General features: G+C 44.9%; 1 protein-coding gene across 4 annotated transcripts in view; it reads left to right on the top strand.

The window, feature by feature from the left end:
- Positions 1-22,101, top strand: part of ZNF462 (zinc finger protein 462) — a 389,210-nt gene that overhangs the window by 138,076 nt on the left and 229,033 nt on the right. The window lies entirely within an intron of this gene.

Here is a 22,101-nt window from a genome sequence, read left to right as displayed (position 1 = left end):
GATTCCTTATTTCGTCAATACAGTCCATACATCCTCTTCTTCAGCTAATCTTCTTAGTGCGTCACCCTCACTTCTTGTGATGTCACTGGCTTCTCTTTCTTTCTTTATTTTTACATATTCCTTTGGGGACCTTTCCCAAGAGACTATAATCTCTTTGTGCATATATCTGGTATGGCTTTCTTAATGGATGCCTTTCCTCAAACATTCATCACAGTATGGTCACAACTACTAGTGTCAAGCATGGTGCAGTTTCGGTCTTCCAACATACAGATAGTAGGGGAGCGGGACTTCCGGCAGAGGCATTCGGCTGCCCTTCTACACTATGAAAACAAATCAGAAGGAAGATGGCTTTCCTTTTACATTTTGAGATTGCCAAACTTAATAAAGCTTTTGTGAATTGAAACCAAACTATGAACTGTTTTGGTAGTTTCAGGTCTGCAACCTTCTATGTACAATTTTTAAATAAGTTTAAGCTGTACTGGACTTTATGCATGATGAGGTTGATATTTTCTTTCTGAGATCACACATGCACGCCCTGGAGTTTTTGTTTAATTTGCTTTTAAATAAGTAGACTCAATCTGAAATATCAAATTATTAATGGTGATGAAGGCTAGATATAGTGCATGTATATTAGACATGAAAATGTGGAAATTACTTTTTTTCCCAGGGTTCCAACCTTTAGTTGTAATATGAAATTAGCCATAATTTGTATATTTCCTTTTTCACTTCTTTTTTCAATGCATTTTTAGAAGAAGTGTTTCACATTGTGTAGGCAATTAGATGATATGCCATGACATACGGTGAAGGGTCAGAAATGTGAGGTGGGATACTTTGTGAAAGTTTTTCAAAACATGCCATTTTATTAGATTTGAAAGGTTGGATAAACGCCTCACCTTCCCTACCTTAACAAGATTTCCCTGACTAAAATAGACTAAAGGAAACACTCTACAACAAAGGGTCTGTCCCTCACACTTATACAACAAATCAACAGGGAAATATATGGCAGTTTAACAACAAGAAAGTTAACATTATAATCCACACAATAGCTGCTTCTGATAAACTGGGAGAACTTCCCTTCCCCAGATTCAATTCAAGCAGGCTTTTCTTTAACTGTTCAAAAAGGCTGGGGAAATCCTGTAGCATAACAGAAACGTTTGCTTCAGTTCTCGTTGAATCCAACTTGACAACACAAAGATCCTACTTGGATTCCAAAGATGATTCACAATGTTCAACAAAGATTTTCTCTTTCCACTTGTAGCCAAGATCTTGATCTTGTAGCCAATATCTTGAAATAGCCTTTTGTCATCAGCAGTGTCTACTTCAATAAAGATCTTGAAACAGTTTCTTGTCGTGAACAAATAATACTTCATTAGTTTTCAAAACAAATGTCTTTGTCAGGATATGTTGGCCTCACTTTAGATTCAGTACTACTCCACCAAAACACGTCAGTGATTCTTCAACTACTTCTTCATAAGTTCTACCCCACCACAGTACTTCATGAACTTCCACCTGGTTTAATCTCATGCCAGGCTTACTACTACTATGACTTTCTGCTCCGATGTACACTTGCCAGAACAGAACCAATGGTCAAAAGGCTCCTGGTCTGGTATACTCTCCTGCCAGCCAAGATAAACTACTGCAGCTCTATGTTTGGGTATACTCCCCAGCCCAAGCAGAGCCAGTTGGCACAGAGTTATATGACCTGGTTTACACCTTTGCCAGGTCAAATTACAAGTTCTAAGTACTTCTGTGGTAAGGGTCAACTTCAAAGGTTTTAACAATGTCTTCTGCTTCACACAATTATATTTGAGAATGACTACAAGGAGAACAAGAATCGCGCTGCTGCCATTTACTACACCTAATTGTTTGCCCCACGCAAGACAGACCATGCTTCCTTCCTTCTGAACCTCTTGTCTCAGAAGGGCAGCCCTCCTGCCAATCTTGTTTCACCTTTTTATCATTAACCAAATGCTGATAATAACCCTTTCACACGTTCAGATGTGTTTGGCTTTGGCAATGTGGGTTTGAAACATTCTCTACACCTGGGCAATATTCTTCGCACACATTATTAGGCTCAGTTATTTCCTTTTGGCCTAGGCAACCCTGATTGTTTATCAATTGCCTGCCTGTGAGCCCCTTTTGGCTTTGGCAATGATTGTTCAAGTTTGCTTGTTTATTTATTTGTAGTGCGCGCCAGAACCGGAGGTCACCAGGCGCTTGTTCAAGAATACTTTAAGCTTACAGTTGCATACAGTTACAGATTCCAAGTAATTACATGGTGCATTGACAGCAAAAGGATGACAATATACAAGGTTACATACCCAGGTATTTGTACACAGAGGTGTATACACAGTATACATTGAGAGTTAAAGGAGCATGTCGGTGTACGTTCAGTTGCAGGTTGACAGGTGGGTTAGGCGTGAGTAGTCCTAGTGTCAGCCAGTTATAGGTCACTTTCTTTGAGCCATTTAATACAGTTGAGTCTGAAGTGTGGATAGGATTGGTCAGACCTTAAGGAAGATGGGAGGGAGTTCCACAGCTGGGCCGCTTTGACAGGGAAGCTGTTGCCTCCGACTGTGCTCAATTTAAATGGGAGTACAACTAGCTGGTTGGTATATGCTTCTCGGGTGGGTCTGTTAGAGGTTCGTCTTTTGAATCTTTCTGTTAGGTATTTGGGGGCTAGGTCATTGATACTTTTGAATGTTAGTGATACTGTTTTAAGTTTAATTTTGTCCGCTGTAGAGAGCCAGTTAGATCGTCTTCTGATGCCTGATATATGCTCTCTTCTTGGGATTCCTAGTGCGCCTCTAAGGGCGATGATCTGCAATCAGAAGTTCACTTCTGGAGATATTGCCCCTTTGTGTGGTTGGCTTTTAGAATAACCCACTATGCAACAGCTACCTCCTTCAGATGGAATCTTGGCAGTCTCTTTATGTCAACTACTTTGGTTTCTATCAGCTTGGGATGCGCCATAATCACCAACTTGTTTTATATCACTTCGGTATTCAAAAGGAAAACTGGATTCAAGCAACGGGCAGCCACAGAGCGCTCTGGAGTCGCAACAGAATAGTCAACTCACCGAGTTCAGCATGCGCGTCCGTCTGCCTTACTGCTTCCAGCTGATCTGCTTCAATTCTCTTGCACTGTCCGGCCACTTCTCCTGCACGACTTCCTGCGTCCCACACTGGCTGCTTCCTGAGCCCTAGCGGCTTCCCCAGCGATCCGTTGCTCGCCTGCTACCGCTTACCACTTAACAATCGGAAGAGTCACTACTCAGTGCGCTTTCCGCTGCGTGACCTCTGGTGCTTGCCTGTCACTGCTGAGTCTTTTACAGCAGGGAAAGTTACACAAAGGCATGCTTTCCGCTGCACGACCTCTACATCTGAAATCTCGAGCCCATACAACCCTCTTAGGACCGGCATCAAATTCTCTCGCCACTCTGGACCTGGCTCTTCTACGATTTTCTTCCTCTTCTGCTTCTTGGAGGCTTCATAACTCCTCCAAACACTACTACCACTGACCTCCTGCTGCCTTGGCATCTTAATGAGCTTCATTGCATAACCTCGCACCTCTGCAGCCCTCTTCTTTGTCCTAGTAATCTGGGACTTGAAGTCTTTACCACAAAAGTTAGTTCCATCAACAGCTTCGATTTTACAATGGGCTACTAGAAGACTAGGGTCTTTGAGGAAATTACCTAAAGTCCATTCATCCTGGCCTGTTTCCCCTCCAATGTGATCCTCCCGACTAATAACGCCCCCAGGTTCAGGATCAGAAAGCGTCTGCCTTTCCCTGATAAAATGGGAGGGGTTCCAGGTTAGGTTTCCTGGGTGAATCACTTATGATTCATCTCATAACATATTGATATAGAGCTGTGACTTTGAACCGGATATAGTCGGGAAAGTAATTATTGCGGCTATGTCATACCACAGAATTGATCTTTGTCTCCAGTACACTGTAACGCTTTCAACATTCTGAAACGTTTGACTGTGTCTATATATTGTGCTCAAGATCTTTTTTTCTAGCGCATTAGTCTTCATTCATCGGTCCATGCTCTATTATTCTACATTTCCTCATGCACTACATCAGGAGACATTTATATTTGCATATGAAGTCTATAAATTATGGTTTTCACATACTATTTTCAGGCTCAGTAGAAATGTGCAGGTTTGCTAATACATAGTTCATACAGATGATTGTCACTGCTTGATCAGTAAGGCTGCAATTTAATAATGCACATGAAATCTCATAGTGGGTGAAATTAGATGCAAGAAACCCTTTCTCGGTGTGAAATGTAATAAGTATTAACTTCTAAAACATTTATATGCCAGTGTGAAGCCATTGATGTATATTCGTAAAAAATAGCACACATTTTGGAGGAGCCGGTTCCTGCCTAGTTTATGGGTGGGGTCAAAAATTCAACTGTTCTGTGGGGACCACGATTTTGCTCTCCCTTGATGCCTGTTATAGAAACCTGGTTCTTGGACTGTTCATCAGCAAACAGATGCTATATGCGCTATAACATTTTTGTAAAGGAAGACGTCGGACTATAATTGAAAATGTAGGAACACAATTTCAACACACTTCTTCAGTTTCCACCTTTTTGCTTCTAATGTTCTGAGTGTTCAGATATGTTTTCACTCTCTCTCTTTCTCTTTGTTCTGGATGAGAGTCTTTAGTTCGGGAGCTCTTGAAATTCTGATAACTATCTGAGCCCGTGTGTGATTTTGCGGGTTCTATGTCATTTTATCAACACCCTTTCTTACGATGGGTGTTTTGCCATGAAATATTTGCTGAGAAAACATTTAAACATTTTTTAAGGGATTCTTTTTTGGAGAGTTTCCCCCGCAACTGCTGATCATTCACCTGTTTTTTATTTTATTTTTATTCCTGAACCCCACAACCGTTTATATGCTCTTGCCCACCGGCCCAAAACATTTTTGAAAAGTTTTTTGATGCAAAATGTTTGCAGCAAAATGCCTGTCATCAAAACGGGTGTCGATGAAGGACGCTATACCGATTTTGCGACTGCACTCTACAGGCTTCAGTTGTATTGGTTCTTCGGGAGATGTCCGCACCTGTCCGCTACTGTTGCTAAGATTTTAGAACACAATTCCAACATACATTTTTCTTGGTGCTTTGTATGTTCTCTGTGTCACTGCAGTATTGTCCCTGGAATTTTAGAATCCCTTCCCAGCAGTCATGCCTCTTTTTGTTTCTTTTGCAATTAACTGGCTCTTCTGGTTTTTCTTTACTTTCACATCACCACTGCGGATTGGTCAGAGTGTTAGAACCACAGAACCTAACATTCAATGCTTCTTAGATCTTTTCTTCAGCAATGCCACTGGCTAGGTTCTTGGAATGTGAGAACCACAATTCTCAACATTCATCTCTGCTTTAAACTGTCTTCTTCCCTTGGGTCACCTTCTAACTCTTTAGTTGTTATCCACATTCTCGCTCCACCGTTTGTACCTTTGTGTGGGCCTGCCTTCTTTGGCTGCTTCTTTTGTGTGCCCCTCTCAAGGGGCTCTGCCTGTTAGCGTTTTGTTTCAAAAACACTCTGGAAACCATATGCCAGTATGCACGGTACAGTTGGCCCCATAGATCAGCCTCAAAAGTTCTCCATTCTCCTTGTAGCACAATTGTTGCTGCAGAAAGGGCCTTCATCAGGGCGTGGCCAGCAGCGCAATGGAGCAGACGTGAGTTCGATCGGCTCTGTGACCGCCGCAAATATCCTGTCTTTTATAGCCTGATTCCTGAGTGTTCTATACACTTCTGATACCTGCATCGATAGCTGACGCACTGGGGCACCATTGGATGCAAAATTCAGGCAAAATCGGAGCCCCAAGAGCGAACCCGAGGCGAGTCAAGAGCGAAACGGAGAGGGCTACCGCGCTCCCAAGATGGCCGCCGCCGGCACGTAATGCAATTCAGAGCCTGTCGGGCTGCGGGGAACGACGGTACTGCAAGCAGACTTGACGGAAAACATTAGGACAATCTCTGGCCCATGAGGAGCTCGACTGCCGAGCCGGGAAGACTCTTACCGCGACATCCAGCGAGGCCGGTGAGTGGCCCCAGTCACCAGCCCAAACCCACATATTGGTAAACCCGAGGTGGAAGCCCCTCTCTGAGCCACACTTGCGAGAGACTTCGGCTGAAAAACTCGCCTGACCGGGACTGCCGTCGCACACGCTGTCCTACCCGATCCAAAGCAAGTCTCGGTCCCTCCCGAGCGCACACAACCCCGCGAAACTGCCTCTCTCCAAGGATGGGCAAAGACAAATTGAAAAAAAGCCTCTACGCAAAGCAAGATGGACCAATTTGCGGTGGCACAGGTCCAGGCCTCGCAGTCTCACACACCACAGACACCCCCCCCCCGAGGACGAGACTGCCCTCTCCCTGAGAGACATGATGGCCGCCATTGCCAGCTCCCGCTCCTCGATGGAGATAAAAATTGACAATATAGCGGCGGATGTCTCCTTTCTGCGCCACGACTTGCAGAAACTCTCCTACTGAAGATAACATTAGAGGCATTAATCAACCACTCTCCCAGACACTAAATCGTCTGAAAATGTTAGAGGCCAATGTGGATGAGGGGGAAGGAAGATCGCGCCGCAACAATATACGCATCCTCGGCCTCCCGGAGGGGGAGGAAGGGCCCAGTATGGAGCTCTTCCTGGAACAGTGGTTGGCGGACATCTATGCGCCTCACCCCTTCTCTAAATTCTTCTTGGTGGAGAGAGCTCACAGAATGCCATCGGGCAGCCCTATACCAGGCGTACCACCCAGAACGATCAAAGCCAGATTCCTTAACTATCGGGACAGAGATGCACTCCTTTAAATGGCTCGCTCTAAGGGTACAAACGCCCATAACGGTTCCCGAATCGCCTTTTTCCCTGACTACACCCGGGAGGTGCAGAGGGCAAGACAGTCGTTTGAACCACTGAAGAGGCAACTATTCCACATGAAAGTAAGATACAGACTGCTGTTTCCGGCCCAACTCGAGATCCACCACAAGGGAACCACAGTTCACTTCACGGATCCGAAGGAGGCCTGGAGATGGGCGGAAACGCACATTGAAGGGGACTGGACGGCAAGATCGACGGATCGGGGAAGGAGACCCAGGCCTGGGGCGGATTGCCTCCCTCCCGGGGGGCACCCAGAGGCCCAGGAACCAGGGATCCTGGAACAAGCGGCAAATCCCACCAATTAAAGCGAGGGAAACCAACGAACACTAGGAAGTGATGGAATATCGAACCAAAGAGAGACCAACCTCATAAGTGAATCCCTAAGAACTACGGAATGCTCAAAGGCGGTAGGTTGCTGCGGACCAGAGGGGACCTCCTTTGTTCGCCTGCCAGCCCCAGGACCCCAAGTTTGAGCTGACACTCTAGTTCCGAGTGCCACCGATGTTCGGGCGACAGGTACTTCGTGTTTGGGTGGAGTATAGAGAGGGGGGGATGGGTGAGTTTGTTGTTTTTGTTATAGTATTAATATGTTTATTACGCATTCACGAACTTAATGAATCACGCCAGCCAACACACCCGACACACAGCAGTTCCATGTAACAACCCATAATGTCTGCAAACCTGGTACTGTACACAATAAATGGCGACCACACTGACCCACGCATCAACCCCTGAGCGCCCCAGATCTCTCAAAATAATCACATGGAACGTGAACGGGCTGGGGTCTGGAATCAAGCGACGTCTTGTTCTGCAATTCTTGATCGGACACTCTCCCAACGTCGCCCTGATAAATGAGACACACTTAGCTGGGACCAGCTGCACTTTCTTTCGTAGAACCAACTACCGATTAGCCCTACATGCGGGATACACTATGGGATCCAGAGCGACTCTTATCCTGATACATAAACGCGTCCCATTCACATCGCTAATAGTTGAACAAGACCCCCGGGGTCGCTATGTGGTGGTTATAGGAACACTGGGAAAAGAAACACTGGCCATTGCGTCAGTGTACTCCCCGCCAGGACTGGGAGTTGAATTCCTGGAGGAGTTGGTCACCCTTATGGCAAAACACCAACCTGATATGTGGATTTTGGGGGGCGATTTTAATGACGTCATGTGTAATATAAAAGATCGCACTCACATCAGGGACCGTAACCCGAACACTCCCACCAAACTAGCAAAATTTGCGTCGGCCCTGGGCCTTCGGGATGTGTGGCGGCATCTCCACCCTGTGGACGAGGCCTACTCGTTCCACTCGGGAGCACACGGGTCCATGTCCAGACTAGACTACCTCTTCCTCCCAAGCAACGATATACACAGGGCGACCGCTGCAGACCTAGTCTCCGAGGCATCTCAGACCACTCACCCCTCATGGCGGTACTGCGCATACAAAGTGAAACCCCACCCCGATCATGGAGGCTGAATAGCTACTATCTGGGCTCCCCTGATCTTGTTGACCACCTCACGGAAGTAACTAATGAATATTTTGAAATTAATACCCCTATGGTCGATGACCCAGTCATGATATGGGAAGCATACAAAACGGTATTGAGGGGGGAGGCGATTTCCTGGGTTGCGGGTAACAAAAGGGAGCGACTTCGGAATCTGCTAGAGGCAGAAACTGATGTGGGCGACTGGGAAGCCAAATATGTTTGTGACCCAAGCCCGGAGTCTCTCAGATCCCTTAAGGGTGCTAGAGAATGCCTTCGACATATCGAACTAGACAACGCCAGGCAAGCCCACCAAGACTCCAGGGCAAAGGTATATGAACACGGGGACAAAGCTGGGAAAATGTTGGCCTGGCTCGAGAGAAGAGATGAGGGTCAGCGCTACGTTAGAGAGATCCTAACCCTGCAGAATGGGAAATGCCACTCAGACAGGGATATAGCACAGGCTTTTGCTGACTTCTATGCTACTTTGTACGTCGCTCCAGTGTCCCCTCTGGATCCCTCCCTACTAGATAATATCACCCTGCCATTCCTATCGGAACAACAGAGGGCACAACTGGACTCGGCTCTCACCGAAGCCGAGATCGCTGAGGCTGTAGCTCAATTGCAGTCGGGGAAAACACCAGGCCCCAACGGGTTCCCGGTCGAGACCTGGAAGAAACTGGGTGGGGAGAAACTGGCACCATACCTTCACAATATGTTTCTCGGGGCCCGCGACCAGGGCGCTCTCCCGCCGGATCTGCGTAAAGCCACAATAGTCGTTATTCCCAAACCAGGTAAACCACCCGAGCAATGTGCCTCCTATAGGCCTATCTCATTACTCAATAGCAAAACCAAAATCCTTGCCAAGATCCTGGCCAACCGGTTGCAAGCGGTAATTACCTCCCTGGTCCACCCGGACCAATGTGGGTTTATGCCACATAAATCGACACGTATGAACTTGTGGCGCCTTCACCTATTGCTGGAAAGGGCCCCTATCCTAGACAAACTGCTTGCACTACTTGCCATAGATTTTGAAAAGGCGTTCGACTCGGTTCGTTGGGACAGCCTCTGGGAAACTATGCGAAGAATGGGATTTGGGGACAACTTCCTGGGATGGGTACAACTTCTCTACACAGACCCACAAGCAGAGGTGAAGGTAAATGGGTGGCCCTCTGAACTTTTCCCCCTGGGCAAGGGCACACGGCAGGGATGCCCCTTGTCCCCCCTTCTCTTCGCCCTCGCAGTAGAGACACTCGCCCTGTGGCTCCGCCAGAGCAAGGACTGGTTGGGATTCAGGTGGCCGGAAGGGCACCAAGACAGGGCGTCTCTGTACGCGGACAAACTCTTGATATACTTGGGTGACTCGATACGAACCTGCCCCATAGTAACGCAAATGCTCAGCCGATACAGAGAATTTAGTGGGCTGAGAATCAACTGGGACAAATCTATCCTGTTCCCGGTAAAGGGCGGTACATTGGCCGTCCCCCAGGAATGCCCATACAAGGTGGAACCAAGCGGTTTACGGTATCTTGGGATTTGGATATCGGAGGACCTGACACGCTACGCAGCCCATAACCTCCAGCCGATCATGGACCGTTTTAAAGACGATGTCCGCCACTGGAGGCTTCTCCCCTGACACTAATGGGTAGAGCCACCCTCTTTAAGATGATCACCCTGCCCAGATTCCTCTATGTATTACAAAATGCACCACTGGAGATTCAGGACGCTGAATTTGACCGCCTTGACTCCCTCCTTAGAGACCTAATATGGGGAGGGGGGCAGCCTCGTATTGCACTGGCTACACTCCAGAGATCGGTTTGGGAGGGGGGCTATCGGCGTCCCCTGTCTCCGAGCTTACTACTGGGCCTCCCAACTGGCGGTGGTTAACGACCTATTACATGGGGATAGGGAACTCCCGCACATAAAGGCAGAAATTGCAGCCATCCACAACACTGACCCATTACCCCTGCTCTACCAGCGCCTCCACAGACCCCTACCCCAAACAATGGCAACACATGTCTCAAGGGTCTGAAGACGGGCCCATGCCTATGTGGGATGGAAAGACAAGATCACCACGGCACAACCCCTGTGGCACAATAGTAACCTGGCTGAACTGGGGAAACTCAGACCATGGCCCAAATGGGTGGAGGCCGGAATCACACGGATTGGGGATGTCTTGATACATGGGGAAATCGCCTCCTTTGTAGCATTGCAGCAGAAATTCCACCTTCCAGCAACCGAACAATATCACCATACTCAACTGACTCACGCCCTACGAACACATATCCAGTTAGACCCCACTATTCCCGAGTTTACACCCATAGAACGCAATAGCGGGGTCTAACTGGATATGTGTGAGTCAGTTGGGTATGGTGATATCGTTCGGTTGCTGGAAGGTGGAATTTCTGCTGCAATGCTACAAAGGAGGCGATTTCCCCATCCATCAAGACATCCCCAATCCGTGTGATTCCGGCCTCCACCCATTTGGGCCATGGTCTGAGTTTCCCCAGTTCGGCCAGGTTAATGCCATATAATGCCATGTCCTCCTTTGCTACTCCGGAACTTCCTCGTCTTAAATCCAAATGGGAGGACGATGTGGGAGCCATAGACCCGGAGGACTGGATCCAGATCCTAATGCATCCTAGGGAGATTGCTATCTCCTCCAGACTCGCTTGGTCCAACTTAAAATCCTTCACAGAATATATTACCCAAGAACCATGATGCATGGCTGGAAACGTGCCCCAAACCCGAACTGCCTCCGTTGTGGGGGGGGGAGGTCAGTACATTCATAAACATCCTCTGGGAATGTCCGCGGATCCAGACTTTCTGGGGGAAATGCTGCAATGAACTATCCAGGGTGCTAGGCCGCAATATAACAATGGACCCGAAGGTGTTGCTGTTGGGCTCTCCCAATGAGAACACTACTGATAAATGGGAAGGATTGCTCCTATCTACGGCTGCAGGACTGATGAAGCGGAACATTGCACAAAAATGGGGAGCCCCAGAGTCCCCAACACTGGAACAATGGGCAGATGATATGGACACGCTTGCAATGTTAGAGCACAGAGTTTATAAAGCAAGAGGCTGCCCGACCAAAGCTTCTAAGATTTGGGACAAATGGGAGGAGAGAGAATCCCAGTAACCTCATGATGCCCTATGACACTAGACTGAACTGTAGATGGAAAGGGAGACAAATGGAGATCATTTGACTCTTATCGTGCCCTCACTTATTGATTAGTTCTTTGAATGCGTATGTTTTGATCTTGGTTTTTTTTGTAGTTTTTGTTGATTGTGTTGTTGTTTAAATTCAATAAAATGCATTATAAAAAAGGGCATTCATGAAAGATATAGATGGAACAGTGTGAGTAGAAGCAGTATTGCCAATATCTGCACTTCTATGCAGAATTGGAGCACTTTTGAGAATGATCTGTAAAGGCATCTGGGTGGTGGGATTGCAGCTGTGCTCACTGGTAGCTTCCATAAACGACCAGAATACAGCCTGAGAGATGCCAAATTCCTTTCTAGATCAAGTTATTGTTAATACTTGCATGAGAGAGAGAAGATGCTATGTGACCTGAAAAGAAAGATTATACTGATCCGTCTTTGCGGGAGGGGCACACAACCTCATTCATTCCACCTTTCAATGCTGTCAGTCTAACTGTAGCTGACAGACACACACTCTATGGTGCATTAATTTATTTCAAATGGCATTCTTTCCTTTGAATGTTAGGTTCTAGTGCAGTTGCAATTGTTCAAATGCCCATACAGTTTAGGGGCTTCCCAGCAAATGTTCCCATCTAGGCCAGTCGTATGTCTCCCATTTTGAAAATAGTCTCTGCAGTGTCTGCTGATGCAGCAGTTGAATAGTCCTGCCTCATTTCACAGAATAAAGCCTACATTTGTGAACGGGGGATAGCACAGGGGCAACACGCTGGTCTTGGAAGCAAGAACACGCAGAGCAACAGAGGTTTGAATCCTGGATCTGTGCTTAAAAACCAGACTCTGGTACGGTATTAAGCGCGTTATAAAAAAACTATTAAATAAACCAGCTTCTCTTTGTGTTTGGTGTATACAGAACTGAATAGCTAAAGGTTGCTGCCAATGACAAAGTTCAACTTGTGGAAATGAAAGTCAAACATTGTAACCATGTACATACACAGAACTTTGTCCTTTGGGAAGAGGGAGAGCATTAGATGCATAGTAGGACATTGAGCCCATTGCTTACTAAATAAAAATAAGCCTAAAGAGAGATTCAACAAAAAGGATCTCTATATATTTTTTTGTTATAGTTCTGTTGTATCATTTGGGCATAGACTTAGCCACGTCTTCTGACTTGGAGGGTAACGTGTGGCATGTTTAGAGCGTGTCATTCCAAGACATCGTTCTCCCTAAGGACAAGTAAATCAGATGAACAAAGTTCAGTGGATCTAAAATCCCAGCACATACGTTTTTATGCTACTGGGTGATACCCTTGTTTTCCAGTGATTTCAAAGTCTAATCTTAGCTGCAAAATCTTCACTCATCTTTTCAAGCCAAGAAATTGAATTTAACAAATCTGCTACATGCTCAACAAAATGCACAATTGATTGTATCAAATACCCATGTAGTAAACTATAGATGGATGAAACGATGAGGCTGACTAAAGAGCGATTTGGAGCACATAAGATTTGTGGCACATAACAGCAATATCGAACAAAAACACCCGGTGTCCATGTTTTGGGAATGTAATGATCAGATTACAGCGTTAAAGCTTCAAATTATTGACCTTGAAGAATAAGCTGCAGACAGACATTAAACGTTACTTTAAGATTTTTGATTTGGACAGATAATGAATGATATGAACGAGTATTGACATGCACGTTTTTTTTCTCACAAAAATATTACATACCAGAATACAATATTGGTAAAGTTTAGATAAAGGATCACTGCCGGCGGGTCATTTTTAAAATTTTTATTGGGGTGGCATACATATTCCTCCCAAATGTACAAGAACGACCGACAGTAGCGATGGATCCCGAACCAATCAATGATGGTTTGGGGGGTGTGTGGGTTCTGCATCCGAGAAGGTTTTTTAAATAATGGGTTAAATTGGTGCATTTTACAGCATACTCTAAGTAAACAATTGGGTAAAAAGCCAGGAAGTTTACAATTCGTTCAGGGTACCTCCTGAAAATTGCAATAGTTGCTAGTCACCAACAGTACACAGGAGCATTTCCCAACTCATTTGATGCCTTTGCCCTATATATAGGCCAGTACAAAACGTTTTCCCGCAGGCTGCACCAATATATGCCAGTTTCCTATTTAAAAGCATACTTGTGTTTGCTTTGTGCATAATGATACTAGAAGAAAACATGTCCACGCTGGTTCTGCCAATGTATGGCAGTACCTCCAAGTACGAACATACTCCAGTTGGCTATGCCATGCCAAAATATGGAACCTGTCCAAACTGCCTGCAGCGAAATGGAAGTCTAGCCATGTAATAAACACATCATGCTTTCCTTATTATAGATGCCCAGCAAAAAATGCCCTGCCAAATAAATATAAAGACTAGCTGCACCAAAATGCCAGTCTATCTACGTAATAAGTTACCATCATTAAGTTACTATGCTTGCTTTATCAAAGATGACCAATAAAAAAATGATGCTGTCATGGCATCATTTTTTACTGCCCACCTTTGATTTTGCCAGTGCATCCGCCTCCTCCCGAGCCCTGTACCACCACACACATCCATGCAACATTCACTCGCTCTTTAACATAGCATTCCACGGTGCATCCATACATTATACACTGGCTCATTCATACACGCGCCCACGCAGCCATACACTCATTCATCCACACGCTCACACTTATATGTAATCCAGAATCTTACTTTCACCCCCGTTCCGACTCTGCTCCTCTACGTGGGCCAGCCTATCTTGAAACACAGAGGCCCACTGGCTGCGGCACCACGCGAACAGGAAACCAGTAAGTAATTAGCACTTCCTGTTTCCTGCACATGCGCGGAGGAGCCAGAGCACTACCATATCACCGCCCCAGAACCTTTGAATGTATCGGGAAGTGCAGGAGCTCCCCCACACACATTCAGAGGTGCAGACCCCCAGCCTGAATCGCCAGTGGGCTAGGCAAAGCTGGGGATGCAAAATGCCCCCGGCCTAGCATGGTCCATTGGACATGTGCGCTTTGGAACAGAAATGGTCAAAGGGAAACCAGGTTTCCCTTTCACTGTTTAATCCAACCCTGGAGCGATCCCTGAGCAGCAGAAAGCAGCTGGGGGTGCACTCTGTGTTTACGCTGGCCTGGCATGGCTCCTCAATAGTGAGCGAGGATACTGCTGGACATATTAGGGACGAGCTGCCTGTGTAAAGAATAGAAGTAAAAACTGGGTAATTGGTCTCTATCAACATGGAGCAGACGTTGCCTAAAGAGACTAATACATGTAGTACGCCAGGTGGAAAGTATCGGAAATACAACCTACGTAGTTGTTTCTAATTGAAGTGCACATGCATGCCAGAAAATTGAATTACAGATGAACCAACGAAAGTTGAAGACTTGAACTTGTAAGTAGATGTTTTAATCTCAGCTTTGAGTGTGATTTAGTAAACCTGGGAGAAAAGTTGAAGCATGTGGTTTACATGAAGGCCACGTAATTCTACTCCAGATACGAGCTAACTCAGGTTGAGATGGCCTAATATTGTATTTGAGGACATGGAAGCAGGGTATATCGTTTATATATCTGCACCGTACAGAATGTCAAGTTACAAGCTACTAGCAAGCCTTCAAAATGTCACTGGACCACCTCAAGTCTATATATGCATACAGGCTGCAGACAATTTCTTACTCGCCAAGAGTTGATTATCACAAGCCCTTGACTAGTGGCGAGTGCAAATTTTGCACCCTATCTATGAATTATGGTCCTATAGACATGGACTGTATCCCAGAAGCCAAACTGGAAAGTCTGATGTCAGAAGCTGGTGGCTGAGGTGTGCTATTTAAAACCTTATTACGCTTCATTTTATTACATTACTTGTCATGGTAGGAAAAATACCTTTTATTAACAAAAAATATTCGTGTCCCTTGTTTATTGAAATCAGACACCGGTAGCATATTTTTATTTACCGAAAAGTTGAGAACCAGTTGCCATGTAAATAATTAGAAAATAATGAAATCCATTTGGAAATGCAATTATGTCACAGATGACACAATAATTACTCCAAGTTGTAGCAGTGGCTCAAGGGTTTTTATTGAGATACTTTTGGGCCCTAGGCCCATCCCATCCCTCTCGTTTTGTTTTGACCCTCCACCCTAGCCCATTTGTCCCTGACCCCGGGTTAGTAGATGCAAATTGTGACCTCATCCAAGATGGCACGCAGACTATGGTCTTTAGGGTAAAGAGGAAACTAGTGTGACGGAGAGCAGGAAAGGGGAAGAGTGCGAAATGTCAGGGAGACAAAAACGTACATACTTACCTTGCAGCATGTAGGGAAATTAAACCCTGCATTTGAGTGATAGTCATCGCTAGGATCAATGTATAGTTTTCAGTGTTTTGACCAAAAGAAAGTATAATCAAAGGAAAGGGCTTCCCTTATTGGCCGTCAGAAATTTCTTGAAGGCAGTTTCTAGAGTGGTGGTGTTACATTAACTCATGTTCTGGATGTGTAAAGACCTTGAAGGGTGTTGAATGTGGTCTTATTTGAACCATGTTCATTCTCAAAAGAGGGGTGCCCTCACTAGTTAATTTTGTGAAACTTGGAGCTTCAGCCTAAATTAATGGGTAATCCGGACATGGACCTCTTGCTCATTGCACCTTAGAGAGACTCTGCGTTACCTTACTGAAGACGCCCAAAAAGGCCAAAACACGTGTCTAGGGTTGATGATGGTTCTCTTGTTCAGAGAATTGACTAGCTTTTTGGTGCTGGACTGCCCTTGTGGGTGGGACCAGACGGATATACAAATGGACATTTCTCCTCTGTGAGGGGTGCAGTGAGCTAAAACGTGGTTGTAGACCCTCCCAAGTGGAAGAAATTCCACAGAACAGGTTATTTGAACCATGTTCGTACTGTGTAGGGGAACCCGCACACACTCCCTCCTTTTTGCAGTGCCCAGCCAAATACTTGAACCCATATTTTCTATTAAAAGCTGTCGGTCTTCCCTTTTCTGAATGAGTCTTGCATACCCGTTACCTCACCTGCATAATCTGTGCGCCCCCCAGATGGTCCAAACCCACATTTTGAAGGCCATTGGTGTAATGATTAATTGGTCAGGCACCCTTGCTGAGGGTAATATCTGGGCACTAGAAGCGCCCTCTTCTTACCTGTTCATCGATTAACGTTAGTGCTCAAGGTAAGTGGCGAAAGGGAGTTGACAGTCCTCAGTTAGAGGACTCACCCTTTCAAATCCGCAGAGACGTTGAGTGTGCTTGCTGCACAACACCAAAAAAGAGGTCTACTGATAAATCACCATTCTCACCAGCAAACAAAAAGCTCAGTAGACCCATGAAACACAGACGAGCAGGTTCTTGCCCTTGATGCTAGGTGCAGTGCCTCAATAGATTCCGATCAGTGGCCTCAGCAGAATGTGCCAAAAAGAGAAGCTCTGCTACTTACTCTCTTGCCTGTTATGAGCCCGGCTTTTATGGTAAATGCAGATTTTCATACACACGAAATACCAACCACAAAATAAATGTATGGACGATGGCAAAAATGTCTAGGTTTTTAAATTAAAATACGTTTTTGTTTCCCTAAACCTGTTGTGGTTTAGAAGGTTGAACAACATTGTATTATTCCTTAATAATAATCTGTACTAACAACATCCAAAAGTGAGTAAAACATTACTCCCGCTCACCTCGTATCCGTAGCTCTGGATCTAATAGAAATGTTGATTGCCGGAATGACTGTTTTCACTGAGTAGATGGATAGAGATTGCTTATTACTGTATAAAATAGTGATTAGAGGCACTTATGATGTGCACTTTAAAAACTGTGCTTGCTTTAATTGGCATTGTTAATCTAATTTCCAATTCATCAAAGCAGATCCTTAAATGACTTGGGCACACTTTGGCCTGGTATTCAAAACTGTTCTAAAAAAGTAAATGAGTAGAACCACTTTTCGGCCAGTTGGATGTTATCGTTTCTTAATTTCATGTTCTCTTCACAAACTGGATTTCAGTGCATGACAATTGTGAATAGCCAAATGTTATGGATGCCAACATTGTTTTTTTAAAGTTTTTTTTTTTTAAAAAGAAGCAAATTCTCTGAAACTTGAAACTTTACATAGTGAACTGTCTCAGTTGATAGGCGAGCAATATAGCAATGCGTGTGGCCTTTTCTTGGCTTTAACAAACCCAGTCACATCTCATTTAAGGACAAGATCTGTGGTGGAGAGAATTGTATTGTTTAACATCTTTCACTGCTTGGAGAAAGAGAAGTAAAGGCAGATTACTCCTCTACCCCTGTGCCTTCAGTGGGAGGACACAGGTCGAAGGTTTTGTTTGTTTCTGGGTTGCTTTACACGTTGGTAACTGGCCTGCGATGGGATTAAACCATTTCTTGGTGCAGATTGGTCGTTTCTTCTACTTCCCTTAAACGTAGACTGTCTGTTGGGCTTGAAATCGCAGCTGTGTGCAAAAATAGGATCGCCAATCATATAATAATGGCCTGTCAGAAGGCAGTGTATGCTTTCTTTCCCTGAAACCCCTAGATGCAAGCTAGCGATCAGGTTCTGATGGGCAGAGGAAGTGCACTAGGGATGTGCGAGATGGCAATCTTCTTGACTAGCCGGAAAAAGAGAGTAATTTATCTCGCAATCCCACCATCACTTCCATGTATAGTGGCTAAAAAGAAGCCACAAAAGCTTTGTGTTAAAAACAAGTCTCTGGGAATAAAGTGTTAGCCTACTGCTGTGCGCAACCATTACATCCATAGGGCATCATGCTTCATGGCTGTCAGACGTGTCGACTATTTGCTTCCTTACTTTTGTTTAACATTGTTTTTATAATTATTTGGGCTGAAGGAAAAGTGCTGCAGAATCACGCACTGGACCAAAGACTAATGTACAGGATTAGGCTTTTGATCCTCAGCTACATGGACACCAAAACATGTTTTCCTGTCGCTCGGATAAACCTGAGTTTGGTAGCTATGGCGTTAATTCTGTGTGTGCTTTTTTCATTTTGGTTGTAGAATTTATGATCAGACATGTTCAAAGAGCTCCTGTCTTGCAGTTCTAATTAAGCAGAAGATGACAGAAATCCATTTGAACAACTGTGGAGATCTGAGCTCCCATTATTTGCGAATCCTCCAAGCCTGATTTTCAAATTCGGTTAGACAGGATCTTGACTATTTGGCCCTCCAGATATTTTGGACTACAACTCCCATCAGGCCTAGCCAGCATAGTCAATGGTGAGGAATGATGGGAGCCGTATTTCAAAATATGTGGAGAGCCACAGATTGCAGACCCTGTAGACTTGGTGTGCCTTTTTAGAGGAGTGTACGTTTTTTGAAAGGGGTAAGAAGTGTTAGGGTTTCCCTCACTTTACTAGCGTAGAAACACGTAATCACGCAGAGATAGCTCTGTGGACCTCAGCGCAGCTAATCTTTGTGAAACAATCCTCTCACTGTGGAAGCAGTTTTAATGTGACCATCAAAGGTCTTGTTTTTCGCTGGTTACAAGATTATCACATTGCTGTAACACTTACTCTAACTTAGTTATAAGGTCCTGATTAGCTCATGAGCTTATTTAATGCCGTTAAAGCAGCGCAGCTAAATGGAATCTGGTAAATAATCAACATTTGTATGTTTAAAGGGGGCAAGGAATCGGATGTTTGTTTTATTTTTTAATTCTTTCTCGTCAGTGCTTCTGGACATGTGGAGAAAGGTTTGGTTTATCTGTTGGATCTTGCTGTTGCTGCTTGGACCATGTACTTTTTTGGCTGCTTTCTTTATCTCTTTAAATCAGAAATGTGCGATATGCCCCCTTCTAGTTTTGAGTTCTACCCTTGCTTTTACCCATTTAGAAAATGGAAGGGCCTTGTTTGTTAAAACTGTACACTTCACAAAATGGGCACATTCACGATCAAACATTTAAGGGTTAAAGCCCAACAGTGACCGACTGCCCAGCTGTCACTGCTGTGAGCTCCTCTTCTCAGCTGCTGTGATATTAATCTCTTCTGCTTGTGCGCTGCCGAGTGGAAGATACTGCAGAGTTCATGCGGCAAGCTGGGGCGTATTTCAAGCCCTTGGGTGATTCCTATTTCATAACCCATTAATGCCTTTATCTGCCAGCAAGACCATGGTGTTAGCCGGCTAATAGCTTCTCTTCAATTAAGAGAACATCTGAATCCACCAGAAATGGACTGCAGAGAAATTTTAGTTTGTTTTGTGATCATCAAAGGTTCTTTTCTTTATGGTAAGAAGGTAAGACGCTTTGCGTTCATGTATGGAGCTGCCCCAACAAAAAGGTGCCTTGTGTAGTAGACCTTGTTTTGTCATGCTTTGTGTACAGTTTACAGTTGAAGAGTCTGTTTCTTCACAGCTGCACCATGGAGCTTTCAGAGAACCTCATTTAAAAGGAACAGCTTTAGCCTTTGTGTTGAAGGGTGTGCCTGTTGGCAGTGCTTTGCTGATGCAGACTGACTGGCTGGTGATTAACAAAGGTCATTAGACTTTGGAATCTGGCGAGCCGTGTCAGATGGCATGTCTTCTGCGTGCAGGAGGAGGACGCTTCCCAGGAGCGCAGAGCCATTCTCGGCAGGGGTTCCCTGCCCCCTCTTTGTGCTCAAGGTCACACTGGTTCTTCCTCCCTTGGCACCGAGCTGGGGCTTGCAGCATTTCTTTTCTTTTAACGTGGAGGCAGGAGAAAGCATGGTGTGGGAGGAAGAGTCCTCCAAATTGTGATTTTTGCTATCTGGTGGGCTTTTTTCACAAAGCTAATAGACGGAGTGTGACATGTTGGAAAGAGGAGAATGCAAACATGTTTAATATGAAGTCTATACACATTTCCTGTGCCCCACTGTCATGACATTTAAACTTCTGCATCCGTTGGTTGTAAGAGGAGCCTCCATGTTGTGTGCAGGCTGGAAGCTCTGAGCTTCTCTGTGCTTGTGCTGTCTGAGCTAAAATGGCTGCTCCTCAAAGCTCAGAGGACTAGAGAGGCTTACTGAGTCTTAGAGCTTCAGTGACGCAGGAGCTCCTGCCTCTTGCAGCTATGATAAACATTCTGCAGAGCTCTGGCTTGCCTGGCTCCGAATGAAAGGACTCAGCTAGAGGGGGATGGTAACGAGAAGTGGATGATCTTTTTTTTTTTTTCAGCGAGCCAGTGCTCTGAATGCAGGAGCTGTCTTCACCATGGAAAAATTTGCTTTCAGATCTAATGGGCTGTGCTGAAAGGAAGAGGTGGGGTGGGGTTTCAGGCTCTGCTGTAATCTGATCCAGAGCAGATAGCAACCACTGCTGCTCACACAGAAATGCTTGAAGGATCTTGGATGTTGTTTGACCAGAATCCAGTTGCAAGGTTACGTTGGGGAAGGAGGAACACAAGATAGATGCTTCATTATGTATTTGTTAGCATGTGTGCTAACCCGTCCATAATGTTTGATGCCAAAATATGCTTAGCAGTCTACAGAGGGAGCATTCCTTCTGATAAAAGCCTGATGCAGCATGTGTTTATATAAATGGACGATCTTACCGTTACTGCACCTTTTTGTTATTGAAACGGTGTCTGGAGCTGAGGTTGTAGGCTGGTGCATTTCACACTACTTCTGCTGTACGTTTTCAAATCTGTATTCAAGGGAAGCACGTGCTTTTGATGCTGCTGTGCCTTTCATTGTGCAAGAGGTGGACAGGCTTTTTGAAGTGTTGCCTGATGGTGCATTATTTCTTGGCGTACTTAGTGGGGAGGAGTGGTCTTTGGTCTTCCAGATTTTGAGGTTCTTTGTTGTTGCTTAGTAAAATTGTTATGCTGTGAACGTTGCTTCAACATATTTCTAGGTAGGTCAGGGGTGCAACGAGTGGAGTCCTAATTGAGTGCACCTTTGTGCAAACAGTGATTGAATACTTTCGGGGTATGAAGAGGCAAATGGTCACTGTGAGGAAAGATTTTAAACTCATTCTTTTTTATTCATGAGGTTTCATGTAGTTTTAGGATAATTATATATTTTATTTGTATCGCGCTCATACACAAGTGTAGTGAAAACACATACTGACCCGACTAAAGCTAGAACGACATTGAATTTGGCAAGATTTGGTATTCTTTTCATTGAAGTTTAATCTGCGAAGATTGAAAACTATGTCTGGCATGTACAATGACAAACTGCAGCTATGGCTCCCAATCGAACAAAGAGTGATTTAAGACCTTGTTCATCCGAGATCATGCATTTGAGACCATACACCCTGAAAATGTAACCACAGCAACCATGAAGTACATGCAAAATCAAAAACTAAGATCAATGTCTCTCGGAATGTTGCACTAACTAGGTCACCATAGAAGACAATAAAATATGCTATGGTCCTAAACTGGCCTGCAACTATAGTACGTCCTTCAGAACTGATACTACAGGACAACCACCTAAAGGTTAGGAATGACTTAAAACGAGCCTTTTCCAATAAGCCTGTCCAATCTAAAAACATGTAATTTTACACCTAATGTAAGCTCATGAGCCAAGCACTGTGAGCTAATAGATGGTTGCAATGCTCTGAGTTAGGCAAAGGAATGCAC

Source organism: Ambystoma mexicanum, chromosome 6q, assembly GCF_040938575.1.
Source record: "Ambystoma mexicanum isolate Mex_15411 chromosome 6q, UKY_AmexF1_1, whole genome shotgun sequence".
In the NCBI taxonomy this organism is placed as follows: Eukaryota; Metazoa; Chordata; class Amphibia; order Caudata; family Ambystomatidae; genus Ambystoma; species Ambystoma mexicanum.
This window is presented reverse-complemented; position numbering and strand designations above follow the sequence as displayed.